Source organism: Mastomys coucha, unplaced genomic scaffold, assembly GCF_008632895.1.
Source record: "Mastomys coucha isolate ucsf_1 unplaced genomic scaffold, UCSF_Mcou_1 pScaffold22, whole genome shotgun sequence".
NCBI classification, from domain to species: domain Eukaryota; kingdom Metazoa; phylum Chordata; class Mammalia; order Rodentia; family Muridae; genus Mastomys; species Mastomys coucha.
In genome coordinates this window covers 169,799,896-169,809,975 of record NW_022196905.1, presented here as the reverse complement: position 1 = coordinate 169,809,975, position 10,080 = coordinate 169,799,896, and positions in this window count along the sequence as shown.

Sequence of the window (10,080 nt, the reverse complement as noted above, 5' to 3'; positions counted from 1 at the left end):
TTTTACTAGAGGATAATTTCAAATTATTTCCAGTGAACCCAGAATTCAGGAATTTAAAAAAAAAATTCATAGTCTGGAAAGATGACTCAGCAACTGAAGGCACCTCTTGTCATGTCTGAAGGTCCCTAAAAGCCTTGTGGCAAAAACAAAGAACTGACCCATAGAAACTGTCCCTGTGACCTACACAAATACACACTGTGGCACGCAAGTGTACTTACACACACACACACAAATACACACACACACACAGATACTCACACACACATGCATTCATGAACCCAAGCATATAATATAGACATTAATGCAGTACAAAATTTAAAAATATATTTAGTGAAGTTATTCTGACACTGTTTATTCTCGCCCATCACCATGATAGTCAGCGTCTACGGTTTCCAGAACTTTACTAGAGCAGGCTTGTCTTTGGTGACTATGGCTATAATTTGTGCATATTATTTTCATTATAGCCTTTCATATATGATTATTAAAATATAAATTTCATGGATGCCTACATACTAATGTATACATATTTGTGTTTTCTGGTCTTATAGGATATTGAGGGAAACTGTAAAAATGAGAGGTATCTGACCTAGGAAGAATGTTTCTGGTAGGAATGAACTGGCTTGTCAGTAAGCCCCAGAGAGGCAAGTATTACTAATTCACTGAATTAGTTTTATGACTTTAAGATCATTCCACTAAATACTGTATACTAGGCTTTGGCTGTATTTTAAATTTCTATACGATAAAAAATAGAACTTTGACTATTTTTTTATTGATTTAAGTTTTATTGCATGAGGATGAGAAAAGATACATAATTTCAATTTATCTTAGTTCATTAACATTTCAAAATGTATTTTAAGCAAATAGAATTACATTACATTCTTCTTTCCCTTTTGTACCCCAACTCCTCCCCAACTCCCCTTCAATACATACCATACTTTGTGTTTTCTTCATTTTGTCATACTCTTTAAAATTTATAAATTATTGTAACAATAATAATGAGTAAAATAAAAGTTGTTTGATATAAAACAACAATCAATTGAACAATTGATTGTCATATGTAGATGCTTACATTTTTCTCAATATAAATTTTAAATAACTCCAAACATATTAACTGTGTATTTTAAAATAATACATCACTATTAGTTATTTTTAATGAACATAAATAGATAATGCCTTTTTGTTTGTTTGTTTGTTTTTGTTTTGTTTTGTTTGTAGTACAGCTTAAAATCTTGGCTCTTACTGTCATACAAGCCCCGAATAGGAACAATTTTTAGACATTGGACTTCATTGTAATAAGGCTGTACTTTAATGACCTTCCCATTGTCAAAGGATTTTACCTCATAGTAGCTAAGCTAAGAATTGACAGTTCTGCTTCCTGAAGGAATGAATTCTAGGCACAATTTTTGTATACAGATGTCCTGCTACAGTCAGAGCTATTTGACTTGCATGATTGTCATCATTCTCAGCCCACAGAGAACAGTTTGCATTCATTTAAGAAATGGTGTGTGTATTAAGATGGTCTATCTATAAAGTCATCCACCAACTGTTTCAATGAACAATGGTTCTGCTTAGAGGGTGGCATAGACATTAGGTAACGGTAAGAATCTGGTTCATTGGCTGTGATGATTTTGGAAAGCATTCATCTCAGAGAAAGAGTAACTTATAAAGTCATCTTCTTCACACTTGATACAATAGTTATAAATATCAAGCAAAGCATTGAGTCTCACTCTTTGTTGTTCTCTTACAAGCCACTTCCCAAGTTAATTGTCTACATTTGTTTTGACTGTATAAATAATTTTGAAATATGTAAGCTGTTCTGAAAACCATAGTACAGTGTAAAAACATCAAATTAATAGAGAGGCTGAGATAGGAGAAGCATGATTTCAAGACCATTATGTGGTACACAACAAGACACTGTCATGTACAAACAAGCAGAAAGTGTATATGGATTTTACAATATTGGACCTATTTCTCCAATTACCAAACTAGTGAGACCACCTTATGATAGCCAACAAATTTCAAATTCCCCATATTTTTGAGTTTCAATAGATTAGGATGTGTTGGTAATATTAATTTTCATATTAAGAGATATTAAGAAAAAGTAATTGCTACTTCCTGTTATTTTTGTTGTTAGAAGTGGAATTAGGTTTGTGTGGGTTTGTTGAAAGATTACGTTCTTGTTTCTTCTAGGGTGTAGTTTTGTTCCTTATGTTGGTGTTTTCCATCTATTCTTTGTAGGGCTGGATTTGTGGAAAGATATTGTGTAAATTTGGTTTTGTCATGGAATATCTTGGTTTCTCCTTCTAGGGTAATTGAGAGTTTTGCTGGGTATACTAGCCTGGGCTGGCATTTGTGTTCTCTTAGGGTCTGTATGATGTCTGCCTAGGGTCTTCTATCTTTCATAGTCTGATGAGAAGTCTGGTGTAATTCTGATAGGCCTGCCTTTGTGTTACTTGACCTTTTTCACTTACTGATTTTAAAATCCTTTCTTTGTTTAGTGTATTTGGTGTTTTGATCATTATGTGATAGGAGGAATTTCTTTTCTGGTCCAGTCTATTTGGAGTTCTATAGGCTTCTTGTATGTTCATGGGCATCTCTTTCTTAGGGAAGTTAGGGAAGTTTTCTTCTATAATTTCATTGAAGATATTTACTGGTCCTTTAATTAGGATTTTTCACTCTCTTCTATACCTAATACCTTTGGGTTTGGTCTTCTCATTGTGTCCTGGATTTCCTGGATGTTTTGAGTTAGGAGCTTTTTGCTTTTTGCGTTTTCTTTGACTGTTGTGTCAATGTTTTCTATGGTGTCTTCTGCCCCTGAGATTCTCTCTTCTATCTCTTGTATTCTGTTAGTGATGCCTGCATCTATGACTCATGATCTCTTTTCTAGGTTTTTGTAAATCCAGGGTTTTCTCCCTTTTGGACTTCTTTATTGTTTCTAGTTTCATTTTTAGATCCTGGATGGTTATGTTCATTTCCTTTGCCTGTTTGATTGTGTTTTCCTGTAATTCTTTAAGGGATTTTTGTATTTCCTCTTGAAGAGCATCTGGCTGTTTACTGTGTTCTCCTGTATTTCTTTGTGGGAGTTATTTATGTCCTATTTATTGTCCTCTATCATCATCATGAGAAGGGATTTTAGATCTGAATCTTGCTTTTCCTGTATGATGGTGTGCCTGGGACTAACTATGTTGGGAGAATTGGGTTCTGATGATCCCAAGTATCCTTGGTTTCTGTTGCTTATTTTCTTACGCTTGCCTCCTGCCATCTGGTTATCTCTAGTGCTACCTGCCTTGGCTAAATCTGACTGGAGCCTGTCCTTTCTGTGATCCTAGTTGTGTCAGAACTCCGCAGAGTCAAGCTGTTTCTGTGATCCTGTGATTCCGTGATCCTAGGATCCTGTGATCCTGGGCCTATTAGAGCACCTGAGAGTAGAGCTTCCTCTGGGTCTTATGGAACTAGTTGTGGAGTTTGCGCCCAAGGTCTGTTCAGGGCACTGGCCCAGATAGTTCTGAAGGAATTCATGCCACTGGACTGGTAGAGTTCCTGTGTGCCTGGGTCCCCCTGGTCCCAGTTACTCCCAGTATTGTGACAGATGTTGTGTCCTCCTAACCTCTGATCCTATCGACTATTTTTTACTGTTTAGCTTTGATAAAAAATACCATTATTTGTCTCAGAAAATTATTTTTATTCTTACTTACCATATTCACATCATTTTAGCCTTATACTTAAAGTGGTATTAAAAAAATCAAAACATAAGGCAAGTTGTTTTGCCTGACTATTCATTATATTATATTTTTATATTCATGCCTTGAGTATTACTGTTAATTATAACTATGTGCTTTCAAATTATGTGTAGAACTATATATGATCTATGTGTTCCTAAATGTACTTTTGTTTTGTTTTGTTTTGTTTTGAGGGTGAATCTCTCTATGTACTACAGAGTACCTTAACCTCACACTGCTATTGACTCAGCTTCCTGAATGCTGGATTAAAGATAGATAGTTAGTCACTTGTCTTAGTTATTCTTCTATTTCTGTGAAGAGATATCATGACCAAGGCAGTTTATTAAAAGAGCACTTGACTGGGCCCTTGCTTATTTTTCAGAGGGTTGGTCTATGATCATCGTGGTGAGTGGATGACATCATACAGGCATGGTGTTGAAGTAATAGCTGATAGCTCCTATCTGATCTGCAAGTTGCAGGCAGAGAGAGCAAGTGACTGGGTTGGGCATGAGCTTTTGAAACCTCAAAGCCCATCTCTAGTGACAGACTGCCTTTAGCAAGGCCTCAACTCCTAATCATTGTTAAAGAGTCCACTAACTAGAGATGGAGTATTCAAAAATATGAGCCTTTGGGAACCATTCTCATTTAAGCCACCACACTCCAGTCACATTTAATTAATGTTTATGAAGTATTGTTTTAAACAATGATCATATTAAAATATACATAGCTATGTGTATTGAAATATACATATATAATTCATATGTAAATATATCCAATGTCTCTTTTGAAAAATAATCAAGGGAATTAATGATTTCAGAATTACCATAAGGTATTGAATTATGGGATTCCTGGGACGTAGAATTATTTTCAGAGAGTCAAGTATTCCATAGAACAATATCTTATTTTTATGAGACTTCAGAAATGAAGTCAAATAATTTTACTCTGTCCTTGTTGATTGTTAGTGCTTTTGGATAATTAATTTTGTATGGCTAAAAACAAAATACGTGTATCAAGTGTCCCTCTGGTGTATTTTCAACTGGAAACAATACAATCTCTTAAAATAATGTGTTCACAATGTACAGTAGCCATTATATAGTCAGCATAGGTAAGGAATGGTAAGGAAAATCTGTTAATATACAATTGAGTTTTATTCAGCCATACAGAATGAACTTAGGACATGAATACAGCTGGGCATCATTATATTACTCAAAATATGTAAGACAGGAGGAAGCACCTTCCCCTCCATGATGGATCCTAAATTTTATATGGACAATAGTATTAGAAGAAAAACACCTACGGAAATGGGAGAAGATAAAAGATAAAAAAAAGCGTATGGGGTAAATATGAGCAAATACATTATATGCTAAGATTAAAATGTCTTTATGGGATCCGTCACCATGTGCAATCAGTGAATGCTGATAAGATAACATGCTGAAGATTGAAAATTTTTCTTGGAATTAATCCATCAATAATTCATTTATGCAACATCAATTATACGCAAACTACTGGGATAAACAGAAGGCAAAATAAAGGGCACAATATCTGCTCTTAGTTTATTGTTTATTTGAGGATATGTGATTATGTAACAGACCTTTTTTATCCAAGATATAAAATATAGAAGGAATGGTGGTAGATCTTATGAGACCTATAATAAAGACCTAAATACAGACCTTTATTTAAGGTGCTCATTGTTTAGTAGCAGAAATAAAGCAAGCAAATAATATACTGATTAACGGAGCACTGGATGAAATGTTACAAAAATAGCTAAATATAGTTTTATTAAATTCAAAAGGCTGAGAGACTACAGCAATGTCAAGGGTTTTACTGAGCATGTGGCCTTTTGAATAAAATTTGACAGACACAAAATTCCAATTGCTTTCCTGTCATCCTCAATATTTCCAAGATACCAAAGAGAGTTTGACACTCTTCTCATTTCTCTTAATAGTTATAATATCAGTTGGCTGAAAACTTGTGATTAAATATAATATGTGTGCCAGGTGCATGTGTCAGGAAGAAATGTTACTTTATAGGCTGGCTGTAGATCTCATCTCCATTGTAGTTTCATCCATGACAAATAAGCAACCCTGTGTGTCACCAACCCCTGAACTGTTTCTTTGACCCATATTTCTCTGAGACCTTGCCTCATCAAAGCCAGTGACTTACCACATTACTTGGGATATTAATGCAGGTGTTATGAGCTCAGCATGCACACAACTGAGTTTTTCCTCTTTCCCCAGGTTCCGACAACAATGACGTATGTCTTTCCTGGGCTTCTCCATGAATGATTGTTCTATACACCTTGGAATTTTTCAGTGACCTCCTGGAATAGCTGGAATCCACCCACCCTGTCTTAGTTTGGGTTTTACTGCTGTGATGAGACACCATGGCCATGGTATCTCTTATAAAGAACAACATTTAATTGGTGCTTGCTTACAGGTTTAATTTATTATCATTATGGTGGGAAACATGTCAGCCACGAGGCAGGCATGGTGACAGAGGAGCTACATCTCCATCCAAAGGAAGCTAGGATCAGACTGTCTCCCAATGTGGCTAGGAAGAGGGTCTCAGAAGCCCACCCCACAGTTACACAGTTTCTCCGACAAGGCCACACCTCCTGATAGTGTCACTCCCTGGGTCAAACATATTCAAACCACCACAACCCCTAAACTCAGAAGCTCAGAATCTGTTCTTGCTGCACTTCTCTATGTCATTGTCAGCTATCTTGAACTCCTGCAATTCACTTTCTGTATATTTCTTCTATGTGTCTCTTTCAATATCTTGTGGTATTACATTAGGATTTCTAAATTCCTATTCTTTTGCTAGTGTTTCCAAGTTTCTAAGGTCAGTAATCTTCAGGATTTGAGAATAAGAAGTCAAAATGTTTGTTACTGCTTTGAAAATTCTACAACCATCCTTTTATAATAATCTGTTTATGTACTTTATGAAGGGCACTATTGTTTTAATAATATTCACATATTTCATGATTTGTCACAGTCCTATGTAGTAATGTTTTAGGGATGGGAAAGTATTAACAGGATTGTAGGTGTTCTGTAAAATTAAAATAATGAATAGTGACAAGATTCTATATTTTAGTCACATAGAAAAAGTGATCACTGCCTGGTGAAGGCATCTGCTAATAGGAAAAAATAAAAAGACATCGTGAACACAGAATGAATGCCAAAGAAAGACTCTTTAAAAACTGAAGTATGGGGCTGGAGATATGGCTTAGTGGTTGAGAGCACATACGGCTTTTACAGAGGATCGGAGTTTGGTTTCTAGCACTCACAATGTGTGGCTTACAACCACCTGTAAGTCCAGCTCCAGGGGATCCAATACCCTCTTCTGGTCTCTGTGGGCACCTGCACTCATCTGGCATGTATTCACAGATGCACATAAATAAATAAAAATAAATACAAAACTTGAAATATGAGAAATAACACTTTAGCAATTAAGATTATCCATAAAGCCAAAATTTTAAAATCTAAACTGTCAATGGGCTTACCAGTAGTTTTGACTTTTCCTACAGGACAAATCTTGCAGAGCAAGATTTCTTCCTTGCTCCTCACTATTCAAATTTGTAAGACACTATGCAGAAGCATTTTGAAACTGCAGTTGAGAAATATGATTCTTCATATAAACTTAATTTAATTTTTGCTAATGAGCAGGAATGTACCCATTTGTCCTGATGGTTTTCCTTGGAAATCCACACTGTTTTCACAAATTTGGTTTCTTGGTGGCTTCTGACTTTCTGTTGCCAAAGTGTCCACATTTATTCCTCTCTTTGCACTTGTGTTTATTGTAGCTCATAGCGAATATTCACACAGCAAAAGATTCATGTGAATACCTTGTTAGAAAGTATTTAAATAACATGACTGGCGTCTTTTAGCAAGGTTACTAATCCTGTTCACAGTCATGTGTCACCCAGAATTATACAGTAAGAACTCAGCATCTAAATTTGGGAAAAATTACATGGAGGGGTCTTTATGAATCCATTTGTTAATATTTTTTATTTGTAGGGAGAATTCATTCTGATGAGCAGAAGTACACTTACAATGTGACCTGTTACAAGCAAGCCTGCTGGGCAAATTTCTTTTCTGAGCTCCCATACTGGCTTGTGAAAAGCTAACCTTCATCCTCCTGTCAGGATGTTGGGTTGCCCTGCTCCTGCTGGAACATGCTAGTGGAATTCTGGGATGTTGGCTTGCCCTGGCCCCTACTGGCCCATGCCAGTATAATTCTGCTACCAGACATTTCTTTGCTGCTTTCGTGGACTGTGGGACTTTTTACTGTCTGACTGAACTCTTGACTTGCTTTTGTTTTCCATGGGACTCAGATTGTATTTTTCCTGAAAAGTGCCATAGGTCACCCCCATATGGAAACATTAGTTCTTACAGTAGTGACCCCCTATGTAGTCAGACTCTTCCTCAACCTCTTGTCTTAGTGTATTCAGAGTACTTTCTCGGGGTTGGGACTTTAGCTCAGTGGTAGAGTGTTTGCCTACCCTGGGTTTGGTCCTCAGCTCTGAAACAAAACAAAACAAAACAAAACAAACACAAGGTAGCTGGCACAGAATACTTCCTCCAGAATAAGGAGTGATAGTTCTTATTGCTTTAATATCTTTAAAGGGTTCACCTATTGGCCTTAGGATACAGACCATGACCTTAAAATGTTCTGGAAGGATTCTGCAAACATCTGGCCTTTGACTGTAGTTAGTATTCCTCTCTTTCTAGAATCTGTTTCACATTGGCCTCATGGATCTCTCTTTTGTCCCCTTGTCTCTCCTTTCCCAGGTCTTTGGTTACTTATACCTGAAGCTTCCTCAGTAGTCATTCTTTTAGACTCAGCTCAAATAAAATGTGAAAATATTTTGAATATATCAAGCATATTTTGAATGATACTATTTTGTACAATATATATTCTGAAAGACACTTGTGTCACCCTTGTAAAATAATTTCTATGGGCTTATGTCACAAATGTCAATCTCTATACACATTTTTAAGAAAATATTTATTTATGTCCTTATAGTCATTAAATATCTTAATAGTACACAGCCCAGAACAAATACTTCAAAACATGTTTTGATTTTTCAGTGGATAAAATAATAGTTAATACAAACACTTAAGACATAATGGAATATAAAATTTATAGTCCTAATCAGCTATGGTTAGAAAAACAATATTCTATAATCAATACCTAACAATATGATTAAGTCCCTGTGAAATCCAGGGCACTGTGCTGATTGCTGGAACATAAAAGTGAATGACCAGTGAAAACCCCTAACTCCACTGGAGCATGCACATCCTCATGGCAGGAGCACTCCATATGCAGAATCAGTTAAGAGTACTCAGTTCACCAGATGGAGATAAGTACCATGGGAGAAATAAAGCAGGCGATGGGACAGCAAAGTGTGTGCTGGGGATTGGAGGTTCTACATGTATATAGGATGCCCAGAAAATCACACTAATATTGAACAGAATATAAAGAACAAGAAGAGGTGAGGGGTGTGCAGTATGACACTGGAAGGAACATTCCAGACAGGCCTTAAAGATACTGGTGCCCAGAGTGTTTAAAATTAACAAGGAGACTCCTGAGGCTGGATAACAGTTATGAGAAACATAGGATGAGGTAAGTTTAGAAGTGATGGAGAGAGGTGATTGGTAAGTGTATCTGCTGTAGCTTGTTCTTTTGCTTTGAGCTATGAAAGAGCTTGGAAGATTTTGAGCAGGTGTGATATTACCTGAGTTATATTTTAACAGACTGGTTCTGGCTACCTTGCTGAGATCAGACATTAGTAGATTAAAGAGGGAAGCAGCAGGGTCGAAGGAGCTCTCACAGTCATCTCAATAAGGATTCCTGGCCAATGGTGTGTGATTATCATAGCAGAGCAAGAGAACAATTGATTCTGGATACACCTTGAAGATGAGCCAGTGGCATTTGTTTGTGATGGGTGTGAGCTGTGAGAAGAGAGGAAGAATCAAGAAGGACTATACATTCATTGGTGTGTTTTCGTGCTGGGTGAACACCTCAACAATGAAGTGTGCATGGTGGGGTGCATGGGCACAGAGAGTTTGGACTAGAAGATCAGGAATTTTAATTAAGGGTCTTTAAGAATGATATACTCAGAGTTGATACAGATAATGAGATTATGAGATAAGATATTATGGTGAGTAGGTAAGAAAACAAATATGATGCTTAGGAACAAGAATATGGTTGGAGAGAGTAATTTGGGAGTTACTAACTGTAGTGGCTATTCCTGGTTGTCAATTTGACTATATCTGAAATGAACTACAATCCAGAATTAGAAGGCTCACCTGTGGTCCTAATCTGGAGTCTGAGAGATACAAATTTCCAACCTGAATCT